Raw genomic sequence first — 22,257 nt, 5'->3', positions numbered from 1 at the left:
TCAATTGTTTAAAAAATATTTTTTTAAGCACAAAACTTTCTCTACAAATAAACTCAGATTATAACTCAGAAAGAAGAAAGCAGCCATTTATCCTGCTGCAGACCTCCAGACACCTCCTTAGAACTTCTGGGACATCAGGGAATTTTGGAGCCCATTTTTCAGATGAGGAAAAATGAGACTCAAAACAAGGGACTTTATTGAAATCACATAGCTAACCACAAAGTTTCATCGACTGAAACATAATGTCAATACACATGCTACCTCTGGGTCTTTTTTAGTGATTTCCTTTTGGTGGGATCTGTTTTTTAAACCTTACATCTATCTCCAATAAAAAAGAACAGCCAAAAATTTATGGTAACTCCATGAATATTTAAGATAATTCTGTGTTATAAGATTTTATAAATAAATTATCTTCATTCATTCATTCAAAAAAAAAAGAAATCAGTCTTAAAACCCATAACACTTTTGATGATTCTTGTTCCCCCTTTAAGTTGCTACCATTCTCTTAGCCTGATTCTGTTGTTATTTGTGATGAATGTAGAAAAGACCCCTGGAGTTAAAGGGAGCTTTGGTAAATGTGCAGGCAAAAGTGACTTTAAATGTTCCACTGGAAAGCTAATCTCACCTCATAGCAAAACTTAAAACTCTTATTTTTTAAGTAAGAGTTTTTAAGTAAAATAAGCAAAACTCTTATTTTCTGAGACTCTAAGTTGTTTATTCAAGAATCACAGTTTAACTTTAGTGGAAGATGAGAGAAGAAAGACCAAAAATGTATTGAGCAACTCCTAGGTATTAGGAATTTTTACAAATATTTCTTTTAAAAAATTGGTTGTGCATAAAAAATAATAAAGTAAAATAAAATTCATTTGAAAAAGCAAAGGTCAAGAAGAGCTAAACCATTGTTGAGGAAGAAGAAATAAGGAGGGGACATGACTTACCAGAAATCAAGACTTATCCAGCTATAAGAAATGGTGGGGGGTGGGGGGGGGCTTCCCTGGTGGCACAGTGGTTAAGAATCCGCCTGCCAATGCAGGGGACATGGGTTAGAGCCCTGGTCTGGGAAGATCCCACGTGCTGCAGAGCAACTAATAAGCCCGTGCACCACAACTACTGAGCCTACACTCTAGAGTCCATGAGCAACAACTACTGAGCCTGCGGGCCACAATTACTGAAGTCCACGTGCCTAGAGCTGGAGCTCTGCAACAAGAGAAGCCACCGCAATGAGAAGCCCGCCCACCGCAACGAAGAGTAGCCCACGCTTGCCGCAATTAGAGAAAGCCCGCGTGCAGCAACAAAGACCCAATGCATCCAAAAACAAACAAATAAATAAATAAATTTTATAAAAAAGAAAAAAAAATAAATGAGGGGAAATCTCAGAAGAGTGTTCAAGAGACTTCAAAATCATGACGCAGCAGTAGCTACAGAAGTGTTCACGCTATTAGTCTTTGAACTGTACACGTTATATTCCCTTTTATATGTAAGCTTCCCCTCTTAGTAAAGTGAAGGCGCAGGGAACAGTTTGGAATTCATTCCTGCAGTGATATGATGGCAGTGGCACCCAGCATCTTGTGGCAATAGTGGCGATGGAACCAGGTAGGGGATGGCTGGCTAACCTACCCCCCACCTGGAGACTTGATCTTGCCACTGTATCCCACATTGCTTGGTCTCCTTCAGAGTTGTCCTGTCTTCTAAGCTTCATTCTGCAGCCTTTCCCTGAAAATTCTGTGAACTACCAAATACCCTTTCAAAAAACTGTCTTTCTGTTTAAGTTTATCAGAGTTGTTCGTTGCTGTTGACAGTCAAGGGAGAAATATGGTCATTGCCATATGGGAAGTAAACAGTGCTTATAGAAGCATATAGCAGGGGCACCTAATCAAGACTTGGGGTTGGGAGCCTTCCCACAAGTAGTGCCATCTAAGCTTTGACCTGAACGTGAGTGTAAGAGAACCAGGTGGCCAGAGGGGAGATCAAGGGTTCCAGGTTCCTCATGTTCTGCCTCTCCCAACGCCTCCTCTTCCAAGTGGTTTGTTTTAGTGATGGCTCCTGCCTCACCGCTCCTGCCAGGTCTCTTCTTTAAATACTTTAGGCAAGCTCCATTTTATTGTATCTCTTTATTTGATATCATTGATTACTTTGTCCTTGAAACACACTCCTTTGCTGGATTCTGTGAAACCACATTTCCCTTGTTGTCTTTTTATTATTCTAATTGCACTTTCTAACTGTACCTCCGTTTTCTCTGCTGGTTCTCATTAGAGAGAACCAGTTCTCAATCCTAGCTCTCTTTTTCTCATGGTTCTTTCTCTCTCCCTCCCTCCCTCTTTTCTGCCTCTCCTCTCTCTCCCTCCCACCCTCCACAGGCTCTCACACCCACTCTTGGAGCTTTTGACACTATCACTGTGCTGATCACGCGCCAGCTCAGCCATCTCTTCCAAGTTCAAGTAGTTTAACAGCCAAGAAGGAAGTAACCATGCCTGTTTTGCTCACTGTTGAATGCCAATGCCTAACTTGGTGCCCGGCACACAGCTGTTATTCAATAACAATACATGAATGCTTGAGTGAACAATTTTACTTACATTACTCCAGGTGTCTGGAAACACCTATCTTTATGTTTCTATTCGACCTTCTGGCTTACATTTAAACCTTAACTGTCCATTTACTAAGGGAACAAATAAACTATTTCAAATCTTTTTGGAAGTAGGTATACTTTTAGATAAAGGATTGTATTTTGTTAGCAAGCTCTGAGAGACTCACCAAGTCAATAATTTAGTGGTTGGAAGAGAATTAATTTTCTCTTGGGACTTAGGAGTGGATTCAAGAACCAAACAAAATGGACTTCACCGCTCTAATCTCAAATGGTCTCATCTACGGCTGAGTATAGAAGTCAGGAGAACTGGGAAAGAGAATTAGAATCAACCAGATATATCTGACCTGTGGGAGCTTGGGTAGCAGTGTTCTACTCCTTGACTACAACTCTGTGGGGTGTGGTTTAGAGTCTAGGAGTCCAGGACACACAGGGAGATGGTGGCTGGTGGAGCTGTCTGGCTGGCGGGATAGGATAGATGCAGAAAGTGAAGAACCCTCCTCCTGGGCCTGCTTTTTTGGAGAAGAAACTTTTGGTCCCAGAAGTAGAAAGGCATGAAAATTGCCTTTTGGGCAGTAAAACTACACAGGGATCTTCACTAGAGCTCTACTGTGACCTGCCTTTGTCACAGCTGGAAGTTTATACTGCAAAAATGTTCTTTTTTTTTTTTCTTTATTTTGTGGCTGCCCCACGTGGCTTGCGGGATCTTAGTTCCTGGACCAGGGATGGAACCTGGGCCATGGCAGTGAAAGCGCCAAGTCCTAACCATTAGAACACCAGGGAATTCCCAAAAATGTTCTGTTTTAACAAAACCTGAAGAGATTTTTGAAGAAATTCAGAAGTGAAGAAGGTTGAATGTTTCTTCTCCGCAATTCAGGTTATTTATTTATTTTTGATTTAGGGGGAACAATATGTATATGTTTTACAAGCACAGATCATGCCCCCCTCAGAAGCTTAGGGGTTTTGACGCACAAACAAATGTAGAAAGGAATTGATAAGCCATGTATTTGAAGGGGAAAGAAATTCTGCTTGCCTTTAGGGCTGGTAGATCCTTTCAGTTAGCTGCAGGCATGCCCAGAAAGGAGCACTTCCCTTTTTATCTTTACAGTTGGACTGGGCTTTAATATTAAAGATAAAATGTACATTTGATTTAATATTTTATCATTTAAATAATTTTTATCATTTTAAAAGATGAACTTTTAATGTTCATCTTACAGGTAATCCCAACTTATGAAAGGTATATAACCTGAAAATTATTTTGTTCAGTCTATGATTATAAATGGTGGCTACATTCTTAGCCAAACTCACAAAATCTTATTTAATCCATCACAGGGATCACATATTCCTGGGCATAGCTCTTAGTATTCCCAGAAAAAGAGACTGGACCACCACCTCACACTCTAAATTCTAAGCCCTAACACTGTTGAGTCTTGAGACCCTGAAGCCCTGATGATTTTGTCAATGGGAAGAATGGGTGGAGGTGCTACTGGCCAAAGAGGCCCCAAACAAGGGCTCCTACTGGTCTCTACAGAAACGGGAGGAAAGGGCTCCATGAATCAGGTGTCACCAACGCGGGAAGGTTCTTGGTGAAGAGGATATCAGTGATAGGAGAGGAACTGTGGGCACGTGGGAGTGGTCATTCAGTTGTATTATTTAGTCAAGTGTTTATAAGTCAGGGGATATTTGTACATATAATAGTTTCTAGACATTTCATTCTAGTTATTCTAATTGGAAATGTTAATTCATTCAACAAGTACTATGTTAAGTCTACAGATGCAAAGATAAAAAGGCATGGGTGATCTTCAAAACCACCTGTGGTTAACCACTTCCCTCAAATATTAGCATTTGATAGGTGTTGTAGAGCAGACAATTTGACTCTAAGGACTTTGGTAAATACTTGCTCTGGAAAAGTGGGGGAGCCCTAGATTGTTTATTGGAAAGTGATCCATGTGTATTGAATGCATGAAAGAAAACGACAAAGTTGACATTTGTCATGAAAATTCAATTTCTTGACCTTCTTATACAAAGTTATCCATATCTTCAAGTCAACTCTTTTTTCCCACCTTTACAGAGAAGATTTAAAAAATATGGATTCCTGAGATGAAGATCTGATTGACTGGTAATTACAATGAAATCATCTGTGATGTCCACAGCTTAATTTCAAAAATTAAAAGGCAATAAACAGATTGATAATGTTTAGACTTCATAAAAATGTTAATTTCTATAGAAAATAATAAACAAAATTAAAATGTAAATGACCAAAAATAGTATGATGAATTGAGAAAAAAATTTGCAATGTATATGAGAAAGATTTAATATCCCTAGTAAGGGGGTGTTATATGGTAAAAGTAACATTAGAGAAAATTGGGCAATAGGAGGTCATCTCAGATGAAATACAGATGACCAATAAATCTATGAAAAGGTATTCAAGCTACACACATATTCATAAATGAACACATAAAATGGTAAGACCTGACACCCTTGCCTTATTCTTCCTCTTAGGGGTAATACATTCAGTCTTTCACCATTACTTATGATGTTAGGTGAAGGGTTTTTGTAGATGCCCTTTGTTGCGTTGAGGAAGTTCCCTTCTGTTCCTAATATTCTTAAAGGTTTTATCTTAAATGATGATTCTATTTTTCTCCAATTCTATTTTTGTTTAATGAAATAATCATATATATTATTTTCTTTTTAGCTTTTAATGGGAAATTACATTGACTGCTCTTCAAATGTTAATCCAAACTTGCATTCTTGGGATAAACCTGATTTGATCATGATGTATCATCCTATTTACGTATAGTCCAATTCAATTTGTTAATATTTTGTTTAACATGTTTGTGTCTCTATACCTAAAGGATATTGGTCTGCAGTTTTCTCGTATTATAATGTCTTCTCTGGCTTTGGTATCAGAGTAATGCTGGCCTCATAAAATAAGTTGGAAAGCATTCCTTCTTTCTAGAAAAGTTTATATAGAATTGGTATTATTTCTTTGGTTGAATTCACCATTAACTTTTTCTGGGCCTGGTCTTTTTGTGGGAGAATTTGTAACTATAATTTCTTTAATAAATATGGGGGCTATTCAGATGATTTCTTCTTGAGTGAACTTTAGTAACTTATGTTTTTCAATGAATTCCATTTAAATCAATTCATATAAATTGATTATATTCTTTATATCATTGATTTTTTTTTTGCAACAGCTTTATCGAGATTAATGTATCATGCACTTCACTCATTTAATGTGTAAAATTTATTGATTTTTCATTTATTCAGAGTTATGCAATTGTCAACTACAATCATTTTTTTAAACATTTATTCCACTGTCTAGGAGGCAGAAATATGGGTGGAACTGCTCAGCTCTTCTCTACTTTCTCCCTCCTCCCTGTGGCAAGAGGATGACCTAAGTGGTTGGTACATTTTTAAAAAGGGACTGAATGTTTTGGCTTAGTGTCTTCTGGGCTTCTGTTCCCTTTGGACCCAGTCCCTCTGCAGAACACATACATTCTCAGTTCACCTGTGTGACAAGGCCTGAGGTGGCCCAGGTGGGCCACTGACTTAAGTGACAGATATACAAGGAGGCCCATTGTTACAGCACTTGCAAGTTACCTTCACTAGTCCATCTTCTATCAGTAATCAAACCCATATTTTGCTGTCCATCTATCTGATTCCAGCATTGATCACTCACTTACTTCCAAACTCAGAAAGGGATAAAAGTTGTGTTGCTTATTGGTCTTTTGCAATTTCCAGCTAGAATGAGTGAGAAAAGTCAGAAGGAAAATTCAACTGGGGTTAGTCGTTTGAAAACGACTAACTGTTGAATAAACTTATTTTACAGAAAAGACTTCTAAGGCACAATGATGTTAGAGAAGTTTTAGTTTACATGGTTAGTTACTGGAGAGTCTGAGTGAGAACCCAGGAATCCTGACTTTTTGAATCAAAGCTTTTAACCTGGGAAGCTCTGTTATTTTCATCTCTCAAATATTAATACGCTTGGGATTCAAATTTATTTATATAAATTCACCTGTGCGCAGCTGTGTTTCCTTCAAAAAATTTTGGAGAAGAAATTATAGCCATACATAATAAAACAGGAAAGGCCTTATGAAATGACATGGTGTCTTTTTTCTTAGGTATCTTTGAAACAGTCTTAACATAATTCTCTACAAACTCAATTCTGAAAACCAGGACTTAGTCCATATATAGAAAAAAATGATTAGAAGTTCCTCAAACTTGATCTATTTTTTCTGGAGTCACATAAAAATTGTCAGAATAAGCTATTATAATGACCTTACAAGAAGTTAAATCGACTGTGATTTTGTGAACGCTTTCATTCCATACATTAAAGAAAATATCTTTTGCAATCTGGGATAAAATGCAGAGAAACCGTTTCAAAGGTTGAAGGAAAGTACACTCTACTTCATTCAGTAAGCTGTGCAAAGTGCAACGTTCTGTAAAGACACACGCTGTTGAGTACAAAATTATTGTAGTATTTCAGATGGTGACTGCTACTGTTCTCGCCCCTTGGGAGCCGGGCAAGGGTGGAAATCCCTGCTTCTGCAGTCTGTAGCAGCTGAGAGCTGCCACCCCATCTTAGAGCAAAGGAACTCTTACCAGGAGCTGCGCGGCTCCTTGCTCCCCAGCTGTACTTTTGACAGCCCCTTTCTTAGGCGCATGCGCGCAGTGCAGACGGCCCCTAGCGCTGGCTCTTTAACTTGCCCTACTGTGGTCCTGCATCTCCCTCTCAATTCTTTCTCCAGTGACCTCTCCCCTCCTTAGCCCCTACACCCCATCTTCGCACCTCTCTGGTCACACACTTGGTCCCTCTGACTTCTCTCTGAATCCCCATCAGTGGTCTGGGTATGTATTTCCCCCAACACGTCCCCGGACCCCGGCCTTCCAGGGGCCCCTATTAAAGAGGCGATTTTCCCTGCCTCTCTCAATAAGAACTTCCAATTGTATGAGATCCCTTGAACCTCAGGCTATCTTTCTCTCCCGCTCTGTATTAGGCCGTGAGGGCTTTCTCCTTCTAAGTGAGATGGGCTTTCTCCTTCTAAGTGAGATAAACTTTCTCCTTCTAAGTGAGATAAAGTGCCCAAGCAGATAGTAACCAATCCCAGCTGACCTCTGAGGAGGTCTTGGGATGAAATGAATTCATGAGAACTGAAGCCCCTCTTCTACTAAAACAACCTTGAGTAGGGAGACCAGCAGGAGGCTGGACCTAATATTTCACACACTTTTCCTTCTATTGGCTTCTCCCATTCCGAAGTCTCTGGAAAAGCTACTTTGCCTGGTTCTCCAGGGTAGGCGATAAGGTCCCCATTTGCCCAGGACTTGGTTTTAGCATTGAAAGTCCCCTTTCCCTGGGGATCCAGGTAAGCCAGGATGTTTGCACCCTCTCCCTGTAAGACGCCCTTCCTTGTGACAGAGCAGATGGTTTCCTCCAGGTAGAAACTCTTCCTAGAAGTGCTCTAGGTCCCCAGAGATGGAGGGAGAAGATTAATTCCCTCAGGGGCATTCCCATTCTCTCTCCACAAGAATCACATGGAATTCTTGATAAGTATACACCCAGACCTACTGTTAGTGACCATATGGTCTGGTTTGCCAAGGCCATTTCCTGTTGGCCCAGCATAACATTTGGAAGATAGATTTGACACACCTCTCCCTTCCTACAGAAACATTTTCTATAGGCATGAAGTCTAGAAAGTTGTGATTTTAATAAGCACCCAACTGATTCTTATTATTATTACCAAAGTCTATGGTTAGTATAGAATCTACTATATCAGTATTTGGCTTACCAGGGCAGAGTAATAATTTTTCGAAAAACAAGGGACCCACGCTTGCCTAAACAGGTGCAATGTGAATATCATGAGACTGTGGCTTTAGTTAGAGCTTAAATGTATTGTTTGCAGTAGGTTTTATTCTACTACAGCAGGATTTATTATTATTCTGATGGTGCAAATCTGCAGAGCATATAGATACAGGTATAGATATATCCTCACATCTTGTTTTCTTTTTCTCTAATAATCCCTTTCATCTCAAAACACAGATTCCCACAAAATGAATACACTTGAAATTATTTATCTCTGTGTCATCACCCTACCATAAGCATCATCCCTTCAATAATTCACTTTCTGTTGTGTCTTAATGCTTAAGAAGCTATGAACTTTTCATTATAGTCATACTCCAGCATCATATTAGATTTAGGAAATCGTTAGTCCAGGAAGCAAATTGTCCTGTCATGTATGACCAGTTCACTCCGTGGTTCATGCCTGAATCCTGAATAATCATAAATGTCTTCTCAGCAGCATTTTTAAATGAAAGAAACAGATACAGGGATTTTAAATCATTTTTATCTGTTACATGTTTGTGAGTTCTCCCATCATTTATAATTAGTGGGCAGAGGAGACAGCAAAAACTATGCATCAGGGGATGTAATCATAAAACACCACTCCCCCTAAAGCAGAAATGTTCTAAATTGGAAACTTATTTATTGAAGGATTTTTTTTTACTCTGCTGGAATACATTGCAAGAAATTTATACATTAGATAAAAAGATATTTCCACATCAGGAAGTTCAAAAGATTAAGCTGCTACTGAAATGTAAATTAAAGGAATTCATAAATGTTTCAGAAAACATTACAGTAGAATTAACTGTAATTTGAGAAAGGCAGGCTCTGCAATAAGGTGAGATTCATTACAAAGCCAAAATTATTTTTTAAACCCCTGACATATTTAGATAGAATTTTCACGCCAAGTCAAATAATTATGAAATTAAAACATTGCTTGAAGGGATGCTCGGAATTTTATGCTAATGAGGACTTAATTTTAGAGGCTTGTTTTTCTTTGTGAAAATGTTATGTTTTATGACTTTCTTCCAAGCCCTCAATGTGTATAAGTGTGACAAAATTCCTATAAGAAGCTGAGGTAAGAGGAACTTGTAAATACTTATCCAAATGTTCCATTTACTCATTTAGTTATTCATTCAGCAAGTATCTATTGAGTGTCTGTCTGTGCCAGATGCTGGGCTGTGCAGCATAGGAGGACACAGACAAGGTCTCTCTGCCTTCATGGAACCATCTGCTAATGGGGAAGATAGTCAACAAGCAATGAATAAATAAACGAGGACATTTCAGACTGCACAGTGAGAGGTTAGCTTAACAGGCCCAGGTTGTTCAAACCCTGCATGTTCTAAAGAAAGTCCGGTTTTCAGGGGGAGTAGTCTTTGACCATCTCCCGGGAGGTAACCTCTGAGTCCTTGTCATGTCCTGCCTGATAAGAGTGTTTTCAGATGCCTGAGGCCTTGGCCATGCTGTGTCAGTTTGACCTCTGCAGAGAGGTGAGCTGGAAACTGAGTAGTAAGTCAGCCACGTGGGCACGGCAAAGCTATGTGACTGACACTCAATAAAAACCCTGGACACGAAGGCTCAGCAGCACTTCCCTAATTGGCAATAGTGCACCCGTGTTGTCACACATTGTTACTGGGAGAATGAAGGGCATCTTCACGTGACTGTGCTGGAAGCAGAGCTGGAAACATGCATCCGGTTTTTCCTGGACTTCACCCACGCACCTTTTGCCTTTGCTGATTTTGTTCTGTATCCTTTCACTTAATAAACCACAACCTTGAGTATAATAGCTGTTCCGAGCCCTGTGATTCCTTGTAGTGAATCACTGAGTCTGAGCCTGGTCTCGGGGACCCTCTACACACAAACCACATTAAATGAAATAAACAGGGTGATGTGTTAGATTAATGGGGTGGGCGTGGGGTGCCTAGTTAAGATGGGAAATGAATTAAAGCCTGAGGGATAAGAGGGTGGTGAGCATGGGAAGAGCTTAAGGAGGTGTGCTCCAGGCAGAGGGAAGAGTAACTGCAAAGGCTTTGGGACAGTGAAATTGTGGGCATGTTGGAGGGACAGTAAGGACGCCAAGAGCCTGGGGGGCAGAGGCAACGTGGCAGCAGATGGGGTTGGTCAGAGTAGCAAGGGCCAGATCATGCAAGGCTTTTAGGTCTCAGAAACGGGTCTGGATTTTGTTGGAAGCAAATGAGTCTTCACTGGGTGAGGTTACACCCAGTTCTGTTGCTTTTTTTTTTTTTTTTTTTAACTACAGCAGTAACTTGAGGCAAGTGAAGTCATTTTATGAAGGGGCTCAGTCAGGTTGCAGCCTCACTTACAGCCACCCCTGTGTAACCCTGGGTTCTACATCTGCAGATACGGGGGGCTGATTTCACTGCACCACTTTACATAAGGGACTTGAGCATCCGCGGGTTTTGGCATCTGTGGGGTTCCTGGAACCAAGTCTCCGTGGAAAATGAGGGACGACTGTAAATCTTACCAGAAACAACCAGCAAACAATTCTGGAAGGGCAGGGGTCTTCGGGCACTGAATATGAATTCAGATAAGGGAGAGGTTACTCCTTCTCCATATCTTCTGCTCTGAGTAGCAGTTACCCTACTTTCAGTGCTATGCACAATCTTAATTTTAAATCACTAAGAAATACAAATGTCCAATATACATGTTCCAACTCACTTAAAATAAGCTGAACATCAAATTAAGGAGATGCCTATTTTTTCCCCTTATCAGACTGGCAAAAATGACGACATTTATAAAACACGATGTTGGCAAGCATTGGTCAGAACTCCGTGTGCTTTCAGTGGAAATAAAAATGGGCGCCACCATTTGGAAGGGCAATTTGTTAATATCAGTCTCTGATCCATTATTTCCACTGATAGAGATTTATCCCAAGGAAATATTTGCAGAAATACACAACGGGATGTTTGTTGTGGCAGAAAGCTGGTAACAACTTAAATACCCATCAACAGGAGAATAGTTGACTTAACTGTGGTTACTTTATACCATGGAATTATGATGCATAATGAAAAGTGAATAAGGTAAAACAGTGTCTGCAAGTATTGAAAAAATTGTTGCACAGGCCAAGCTTTATGACCAGGTCACACCATTTCCCATTTTTATCTCTATCCATATGATGATCCAATTTATTTGGTGGTTATATTTCCTGAAATCAAGAGTGATGGAGGGCTCCCCTGGTGGTGCAGTGGTTAAGAATCCACCTGCCAATGCAGGGGACACGGGTTCATGCCCTGGTCCGGGAAGATCCCAAATGCTGTGGAGCAACTAAGCCCGTGCGCCACAACTACTGAGGCCACATGCCACAACTACGGAAGCCCACACACCTAGAGCCTGTGCTCTGCAACAAGAGAAGCCACCACAATGAGAAGTCTGCGCAATACAAGGAAGAATATCCCCTGCTCGCCGCAACTAGAGAAAGCCTGTGCACAGCAACGAAGACCCAAAGCAACCAAAAATTGAAAAAAAAAAAGGAGAGTAATGGAGGCTGCTGGTAGATTAAGTTGTCACTGTAGGAATACAGAACAGTACAAACCTTCCCTTGGAGGTTTTTAAGGTCAGTTTGGGAGGCGACATGGACACCTGTGGAGAGGCAGCCACCAAGACCAAGCGGGCTCTGAAAAGTCGTTATGGGCTGGGCTGAGGTGACCTCACATAGTGGGTCAAATGTAAGCAGGACAGAACTCACAGAAAATTCCAAAAAAAACAAAATGTCCCTTTCAGAAACAGAGTGAAGTGTGGAAATTTTAAATATAAAAAGTCTTCTAAACATTGATGGTCCCTTCAATTTGTTAAAGTAACAAGTTTGTATAATTTTTTAATACCACTCTGATATGCCTTCAGTTTGCTAAAGAAGCAAATCTGTGTAATTTTTAATAAAACCTTACTCAGCCTAGGTCTGTGCTTTCTCATCCTCTTCCCTATCTTGCAAGTGTATTTTTTAAAAGTGCATTTTGAGAGCATGTATTACACATTTAGTTCTTAGCTGAATATTTATTGGAAAATTTCCAGGCTGACTTGCATTTTAGTGATCTCCCAGGAGCACAATAATCTCCTTTGTACTGGGGGGTGTGGGGGAAGGAGGGGGAGGGAGAGGGAGGGAGGGAGGGAGGGAGGGAGAGAGAGAGAGAGAGAGAGCGTGAGAGCAAGCATACTCTTGAATTGGTTTGGAGAGATAACTAGAGTCTTAAAATATATACTGACAACTGGCTATGCTCTACAGATTTCAAATGTGCGCCAATCAATTTAAGAATATGCACACTAAAACTGCATTTCAGGAGTTAATTGTGCAGGCTCTGCAGCGAAATGTCTGGGCTTGACGCCCAGCTCTGCCACTTACTGTGTTATCTGGGGAAAGTCATTAACCTCTCTGTGCCTCAGTTTCCTCATCTGTAGAAGAAGTGATAGCTGTACATTGCTCATGATATTGTGAGGATAAGAGAAATGAATGGGTCTTTAAAACGGGGACTGGCACATAGTAAGTGCTAGAGAAGGGTTAGGTGCTATTATTATTATTTGCACAGTGGTACTGAGGTCTTAGACTAAGAAGGTTGGTCTGGCCTTGTCCTAGCTCTAACAGCAAGCTGCCGAGCAATCCTTTTTCTTTTTAATTAATTTATTTTATTTATTTATTTTTGGCTGTGTTGGGTCTTTGTTGCTGTGTGCGGGCTTTCTCTAGTTGTGGTGAGCGGGGGCGACTCTTTGTTGCAGTGCGCAGGCTTCTCATTGTGGTGGCTTCTCTTGTTGCGGAGCACGGGATCTAGGCGCCTGGGCTTCAGGAGTTGTGGCTCACGGGCTCTGGAGCGCAGGCTCAGTAGTTGTGGCGCACAGGCTTAGAAGCTCCGTGGCATGTGGGATCTTCCCAGACCAGGGCTCGAACCCGTGTCCCCTGCATTGGCAGGCAGATTCTTAACCACTGTACCACCAGGGAAGCCCTGCTGAGCAATCTTAAACAAGTAATTTAAACTATGTGTGTTTCAGCATCTCTGTCTGCAAAGTAGACAATAATTGAGCCTACCTCATAAGATTGCTCTGAGAATAAAGAAATGAATACATATCATATACTAAGAATAGTGCTACATACCTTGAAACACTCAATAAATGTTAACATTTATTATTTCTAATTAAACTTATGTGTTCCAGATGACAATTTTTGAGCTCAGTATTTCAGTCTCTATTTGTTTCATGGCTTTCAGAGCTTGGAACTGACGTTGAGATTTAACCATTATCTATTCACAGTATATGCCTACACTAACCCTTCATTAACTCTGTTTCCTTGTTGGTTCCAAATGCTGTACTTACCTAAGACGCCACCTTTAGCTCAACTCAGAGATCATGACATCAGTGTGATGGCGTGGACATGGCATGGACATTGCACAAGTAGGTCAGAGTCTGAATCCCCTCATTTACTAAAGTAATTTACTTAATAGCTCAGTTTTAGTTTTCTTCATTTGTAGAATGGGCATAACAGCATTTTTTTAAAGTTTTTTTTATTTTATTTTATTTTATTTTTTACTTTTTTTTTGGCTGTGTTGGGTCTTCGTTGCTGTGTGTGGGCTTTCTCTAGTTGTGGCGAACAGGGGCTACTCCTTGTTGCAGTGCATGGGCTTATCATTGCAGTGGCTTCTCTTGTTGCGGAGCACAGGTTCTAGGTGCATGGGCTTCAGTAGTTGTGGCTGATGGGCTTGGTTGCTCTGCGGCATGTGGGATCTTCCCGGACCAGGGTTCGAACCCATGTCCCCTGCATTGGCAGGCGGATTCTTAACCTCTGTGCCACCAGGGAAGTCCCAAATGGGCATAACAGCTTTTAACTCACAGATCGTTGTGAGAATTTAAAGAGATATTACTTGTATGATAACTTGGTGGAGCTCTTGGAACGTAGCAATTTTAAGTGAATGTTAGTTGTTCCCACTCAGTGGAAGGCTGTCAACAAATCCCTTTTGGAATGTTGGTACACTAGTCCCAGGGAAGGGCTTAGAACTGGAATTGAGTTATAATCAGGCACAGAGAACAAACAGACCTGAAACAAGCCTTATGTCCCACTCTTAATAATTGTGCTGATTGCTCCAGAGCCATCAGTGATACACACCCCACTCTGATCCTACAGCCCCAGGCACAGTCCTGCACTAGGACAGCACACAGTGCTGGCATCAGCAGTATCACTTGGTATAATTATCTTCTGCAAAGCCCAAGTACCGAGTGGGTGGCTATGGGGCCATGTCCTCTCCAGATCTCTAGACTATTTCCTGGCACAGTGCAGTGTGTATGAGTGGAACTCAACAGATATTTCCTGGAGGAATAAATATAATATTCAGTATTATACGGAAATGTAAAGATCCAAACAGAGAAAATAAAGGTAGCAGAGGTAGGACAAATCAGGTATTAAATACTGTTATGGAAAGTGTAAACAGAAAAGCCACTTGGCAAGGTGGATCAAGAACTTGCAAATATTCATATTTTTACCATCAAATAAAAAAAAAGGATACCAAGTTATATTTAGAGTTTAATCCTAATTTTGTAAAAACCAAAAAATATATAATCCATATAATGTATATGGGTGATATGTGTGTGTCCATACAGAAAAAAGAGAAACAGAAAGAAGAGATATATCAAAATATTTTGAGGCAAGAGAGGAGCCAGGATATATAGGAGTTTTTGTAAGGAAGCATTAAGCAAACCAACAGAAAGCCCAAACAATCAGGTAATTAAACATCAAAAGATTACTGCTAATTAAAGAAAAACCAGACATCTCAAGTTAATGAACTTAGTGCTTTTCTGTGTATGGGAAGAGTCTAGGCCTAATGAAATAATTCCTTTGATGTGCACCTTAACTATCTAGGGCCATTATCCTGCTTTTCTTTATCCTGAATCCTCTCAGGGTGCACTGTGGGCGAGGGTGGCTTCAGTGGCTGATGGGGTCATGGCAGCAACATCCTTTGTTTACTGTTGCGGCTCCTCCCTTACCTCTTTGTAACGGTCCCTCAGAGCTATCTTAGAGGCTGTACCTCAGGCTTACGTCCTCAGTAATGCCCCAAGCAAAATATAATTTTCAGCTTTTAGGTTGTGCTTTTTTTTTTTTTTCAGTCCACACTGGATACCTAAAAACATTTTTAAAATTTGAAGATTAATTATTGATTGTAGGGTTGTCATATTTAATTTTATATGAGGAAAATGATTGATATTGGAATTTTCATTTTCTTATGAGGAAAATTATTTACCAAGCAATATAGAGGCATTGAAAAATCAAAAGGGGCTTCCCTGGTGGCGCAGTGGTTGAGAGTCCACCTGCCGATGCAGGGGACGCGGGATCGTACCCCGGTCCGGGAAGATCCCACATGCCATGGAGCGGCTGGGTCCGTGAGCCATGGCCGCTGAGCCTGCGCGTCCAGAGCCTGTGCTCCACCACGGGAGAGGCCACAACAGTGAGAGGCCCGCGTACCGCAAAAAAAAAAAAAAAGAAAAAAAGAAAAATCGAAAGTATTTTTGGAACAGTTTCAGATTTACAGAAAAATTGCCACAGTACAGAGTTCCCATAAACCCCTACCGATTTCCTGTTATTAACATTTTACATCAGTATGGTACGCATGTTACATTTAATGAATCAATATGGATATAGTGTATTAACTGAAGTTATAGAATCACCCTGAAAATCATACTATGTGACTAATAGTTTCTCTATGGTCGTTTAGTCGATTTTGTCTTGCACATGCTATACTGAATAACAGTGTTCTACTGCCATCTACTGTTCTGAATAATTTTTTTTAATTTGATTCTTAGAATTTTTCATTTATCTATACTTTCACAGCCTTTTAGAGCTGTAACTTTCCCTACGGTTCACTTTTTTAACCTCCTCAATAAATAAGTGACTATATTGAGGCTCAGAGAGACCAAGGCTCACAGGTAGCTATTGACACAGCCATTCATCCATTCATGTATTCATCAAACAATTACTTAACACCTGTATTAGAAAAGGTGCTGGGGATACAAGGCGAATAGGAGAATGGTCACTTTCCTCAAGAAACTCACTGTCTAATGGGGACAAGAAAAGGATGATTATAAAACAATCTGATTACTACATATGCTTCAAGTCTTGTGGGAGCACAGGGAAAGGACACATGGTTACCTTAGGTCGGACGCGGGAAGGTAGGGAATATGCCAAGATTCAGGGCCATCTCGTTGGAAGACATGTGGTCTGAAGCAGATCTTAAGAGATCAGCAGGAACTAAATGGGTGAATAGGGCGGGGACTGGGAAGAGAGGAATTCCAGAAATAACGTCAGAAAGAAAGGCAAAAATAGTCCGCTGTATGTGAGAAATTTAAAAGAAGAGCAGAGAGTGTAAAATAACAGAGGTGACAGATGAAGCTGGAGAGGCTCACAGGGGTCAGACCATGGAGGAATTTGTGTGTCACTTTTGGAAATCTCATTTTTGTTTGTTTGTTTGTTTGTCTTTTGCGGTACGCGGGCCTCTCACTGTTGTGGCCTCTCCCGTTGCGGAGCACAGGCTCCGGACGCGCAGGCTCAGCGGCCATGGCTCACGGGCCCAGCCGCTCCGCGGCATGTGGTATCCTCCGGAACCGGGGCACGAACCCGCGTCCCCTGCATCGGCAGGGGGACTCTCAACCACTGTGCCACCAGGGAAGCCCTGGAAATCTCATTCTTGATCACAGAGGTGACGGAGCAGCAGTGAAGGGAGCCTGGAGGAGTGTCAGGGTCAGGTTCACATTCAGCTGCATCATGTTAGTAGTCCTGTGGAAGATGGATTAGGGAGGGCGGGCGGTGTCCAGAACTGGAAACACGGAGGGCAGTGAGGAGGCAGCGTGGCAGTAAAGACAAATGAAGTAGAGCAGGAGGAACAGGGATGGAGCAGAGAGTCTGCATTGTAGAAATACTGGGGAGGTAAAGTAGGTGGCAAAGCTTTCAATGCTGCCTATATATTGGATACACAAGAAAGAGTCAAGGATGATCTCGGAGTTTTAATTTCGGTGACCAAGGTGATGGAGATACTGCAGAAAGAAGCTAATGGTTTAGGGAAGAGAGGGCCATTTGAACTCTGCACAGGTTGAGGTTAAATTGTCTGAGGGAGAATCCAGGTCGTGCCACCTTGCTGGAAGTTGGTCTAAAGGTCTGAAGCACAGAGGAAAAGTATGCACTGGAGACGTGTATTTTCAAGTCATGAGTATGTAGGTAGGGGTTGAAATCATGAAAGTGGATGATGTAACTCAAAGCAAATGTATGGAAGGAACAGAAGAGTGGTGAAAGGAAAGAAGCCCAGAGAACGCAACCCTGGATGAAGGCAGGGGCAGAGGAAGACTAGCACAGTAAGGACACAGGGAGGGGGTGGATGGAGAGCTAGCGTGAAAGAAAAAGACATCTCTGACAGCTGGTAGTTGGCCTGGCAACCAATATCTAGGCTATGACGATCCAATGCCGAGCATAACTAATTTCACAGACTATTAACACCAGACAAGGTTACTCTGTAATTGTGGTAGCACAAGACAAAAACAAGCCCACTCCATAATTAGATTTGAATGCAGAAAAAACAAAAACACCATGCAATTCTTCCTGAAATAATGTAACTCAGAACAAAACACCCACTTCCTTGAATCCTCTTCAAAATCACCCAATAGAAGCCTAAATCTTATTACTAGCCCCCCCAACACCCCCTCACTGAGACATCCTCATGGGGTACAGCCTCCCTAGCTGCAATGAGTCAGTAAATCTAACTTTATTTGACTATCAGTGTGTTCCTGGTGGTCTTTGGAATGGCACTGGAATTTAACATCTTTTTTTTTTTGCGGTCCGTGGGCCTCTCACTGTTGTGGCCTCTCCCGTTGCGGAGCACAGGCTCTGGACGCACAGGCTCAGCGGCCATGGCTCACGGGCCTAGCCGCTCCGCGGCATGTGGGATCTTCCTGGACCAGGGCACGAACCCGTGTCCCTGCATTGGCAGGCTTACTCTCAACCACTGTGCCACCAGGGAAGACCCTAACATCTTTACAGAAGCCAAGAGAGTAGAAAGCTTCATGGAGGGAGATATTAAAGTATCTATTGCCACAAAGAGGCCAATGATATCCATTGAATTTGGCAATAGCTTACTGGTGACCTTTGTGAGAGCAGTTTTAGTAGGATATTAGGAGTAGATGCAGTGGTGTGCTCTTACTAGCTTGAGACAAATGATTGTATATATTCTTCCTAACTCTGTGTTCAGTGACATCAAATTGGTAGCTGGAAATCAGCCATGGGAGAGTAGCTACCCCATAGAAATTGGCAAATACTATATGTCAAGGATTTTTTTTTTTTCTTCAGAGAGTTGGTTGTTAAACTTTGGCCATCACATCACTAGGTAGAAGGAAAATTACAGTTGGCTGAGGAAGGAAAATGGAGAGAGAGAGAGAGTAGCGATAATTGAAAGGTTGCATAAGCCAGGGAGAAGAGATTGGATGAGGATTAGAGAGGAAATACAGGGTCAGCAAGAACCAGAACGCAGACTACCTGATTTTCTGTTCAGTGCTTCTTTCACCATCACCTCTTTACCGCACTGCTGTCAGTTTGGTTTACTAGTGAGGACGTGACAACTTACACGGGGGTCATTTCACTACAGCTTGGGAGAGAACTGGCAGTGGTTTGGATGCTTTTGAGGGCAAGGAGAGGAGAGAAAGAAGGAAACTCCTGGAGGAATATCTCCCAAACTCTAATGAGTGGCTGTTATAAACAGTACTGTCTCTGGTGTCAAGCTGGGTGGCGTGTGGCTTTGCCACTCAGGGACTGTGTGCTCTTGAGAAAGCTGCTTAACTTCTTTGTGCCCCAGTCTTATCATCTATATGCAGGCGATAGTGGTACACACCTCATTGGGTGGGTGTGAAAAACTTACTGGCACATAGCAAACTCCCAGCAAATGTGAGTCAGCTATTATTATTACTGTTACTTTTTCTGGACAGGAGGGTAAAACAACTAAAAATTTTCACTTTAAAATGATATATTTATGTATTTTTGTTTATAACACTCATTGCTTTTATAACCATAAAACCCCCAGATTTATAAAAATAGAAACTTTTTTCAGTAACAATTTACGTTGTTGAGTGTTCTGCAATCCACATATTATCCAGTAGGGGGCGCTATTTAACCGTCTAGTATCCGCTATAATCCATCATTTCAGGAATATGGCTGGGTGAATGATTGCATTGTCTATGGTAATTATTTACTGTTAATATTCATACATAGAATTTGCCCCTTACAAACATGAAAAGCCCCATTTCCAGCCTTATTAAAATGGAAAACCTATGTGAAAATCATCATCATCATCATCATAATCATCATCACCAACACTTTTGTTGCAGCTTACTAAGTGTGGGCATTATCCTGAGCATTTTACATATATTAGCTCTTTTGATACTTATTACAATGCTGTGGGGTGGGCACCATCCATTCTATAGATGAGGAGACTGAGGCACAGAGAAGTTAAGTGGCCCAACGTCACACAGCTAGTATGAGAAAGGATCTGAACCTGAGCTATCTGGTTCCACAGTCTCGGAATCACGTGTGAGGTATGTTATTGTTGCAACCCAACCAGGGTCAGTTTGGGTCTCTTCCAGAAATTCTGAAGAGTACTTTCCTTGCTTTCACTTCAGCATTAATGAGCTCTATTCCTCAAATCTACTGAAACAAGACAAAGAAATCACATCTCGTCCAAAATTATCTGAAGATGCTAAGACACCAATGAAACTCTCAATTTGTTTGAAATCACTTTGCCTGCAATCGGTACTTTATTTGATTTGTAAGAATATGATTTTTTGTCACAAATATATTATACAGCTAATAAAACAAATATTTTCATTACTTTTGAAAACTGAGAGCATTTTCTTCACACAGTCTACACCGTATGCAGTTAACTCTCGGCAGAATAGCCCCTCGTGCTATTTAAAAAAAAAATAATTAATTTTTTTTTGCTGTGTTGGGTCTTCGTTGTTGCACGTGGGCTTTCTCTAGTTGCAGGCAGCAGGGGCAACTCTTTGTTGAGGTGCGCGGGCTTCTCACTGCGGTGGCTTCTCTTATTGCGGAGAATGGAGTCTAGGCATGCAGGCTTCAGTAGCTGGAGCATGTGAGCTCAGTAGTTGTGGCTCACAGGCTCTGGAGCGCAAGCTCAGTAGTTGTGGTGCACGGGCTTAATTGCTCTGCGGCATGTGGGATCTTCCCGGACCAGGGATTGAACCCATGTCCCCTGCATTGGCAGGTGGATTCCTAACCACTGCACCACCAGGGAAGCCCCTTTGTGTTACTTTTGAAAGTGAAAATTTTTGTTTTTAATGAAAAAGTGTGAAGCTGGTTTATGTAAAATGAAGGCTGGGGAAATTATTTCAGGTGGTTTCAGACACTAACTTTCTCAGTAATTTTATTTTATTCATCCTCAAAAATTGCCAGAGAACTGCATAACACAAAATATAGTATTTTGTTTCTATTGAGAATACCAAACTGAAATATAGGAGACTAAATTTTAAACACTGCTAAATATTTCCCACTTCTTTCATTTTAAATTAATGGGAAAAGTAAGGGATTCACATCTGAGAAATGCAAATCAAACCCACAGTGAGATATTTCCTCATGCCTGTCAGAATGGCTATCAACAAAAAGACCAAGGATAACAAATGTTTGTGAGGATGTGCAGAAAAGGGAACCCTCCTACACTGTTGGTGGAAAAGTAAATTGGTATAGCCACTATGGAAAACAGTATGGAGATTCCTCAAAAAACTAAAAATAGAACTATCATACGAGCCAGCAATTCCGCTCCTGGGAATGTATCTGAAGAAAAGGAAAACACTAATTCAAAAAGATACATGCACTCCAATGTTCACTGCAGCATTATTTACAATATCCAAGATATGAAAGCAACGTAGTGTCCATCAACAGATGAATGAATAAAGATGTGGGGTGTATATATATATATAGAGAGAGAGAATATTAAAAAAGAATGAAATTTTGCCATTTGTAACAACATGGATGAACTTGGAGGGTATTATGCTTAGTGAAATAGGTCAGAGAAAGACAAAGACTATATAACTTATATGTGGAATCTAAAGAAATAAAACGAAAGAATAAAACAAAACAGAGAGACTCACAGATATAGAGAACCAACTAGTGGTTACCAGTGGGAAGAGGGAAGGGGGAGGGGTAAGATGGGGTAGTGGATTAAGAGGTACAAACTTCTATGTATAAAATAAATAAGCTACAAGGATATATTGTATAGCACAGGGAATATAGCCAATATTTTATAATAATTTTAAATGGAATATAATCTATAAAAATACTGACTCACTATGCTGTACACCTGAAACTAACAGAATATTGTAAATCTTCAATTAAATAAAAAGGAAAAGTGATTCAGAATAAATCTTTGGAAGTACAAGGTAAGATATGACCCTCATCGGATATTCTTCACGCTTTGCCCAAGGCCATGGCGGTGCGGACATTGAGAACTTGTTTCTCCTCAGTCACCCTCCCATCCACACCTGAGGAGTCATGGTGGTGACAGAAGCAGGGCCAGGACACAGGAGGTGGGGCTTTAGGTGCTGGTTGCATGCTGACATGACATATGATTTTTATTTGGAGAAACCTCAAAACAGGAAATGAAAAGGGTAGATGCAGCGGGGTCTAAATAGGTAAGAGATTTGTGGTAGGGAGTGGACTGTGGCAAAGAGGACCTGAATTTATCTGGAGAAGCCGGGTGGAGCGCTTCTAGGACGGAAATGAGCATTTGTTAATTTCAGTGTGTTCACGCATAAAATGTTTATAGCGTCCCCCTTGAGACCCAGACACAGTGCTGGA

The sequence above is a fragment of the Globicephala melas genome, chromosome 14 (genome assembly GCF_963455315.2).
Source record: "Globicephala melas chromosome 14, mGloMel1.2, whole genome shotgun sequence".
NCBI lineage: Eukaryota > Metazoa > Chordata > Mammalia > Artiodactyla > Delphinidae > Globicephala > Globicephala melas.
This window is presented reverse-complemented; position numbering follows the sequence as displayed.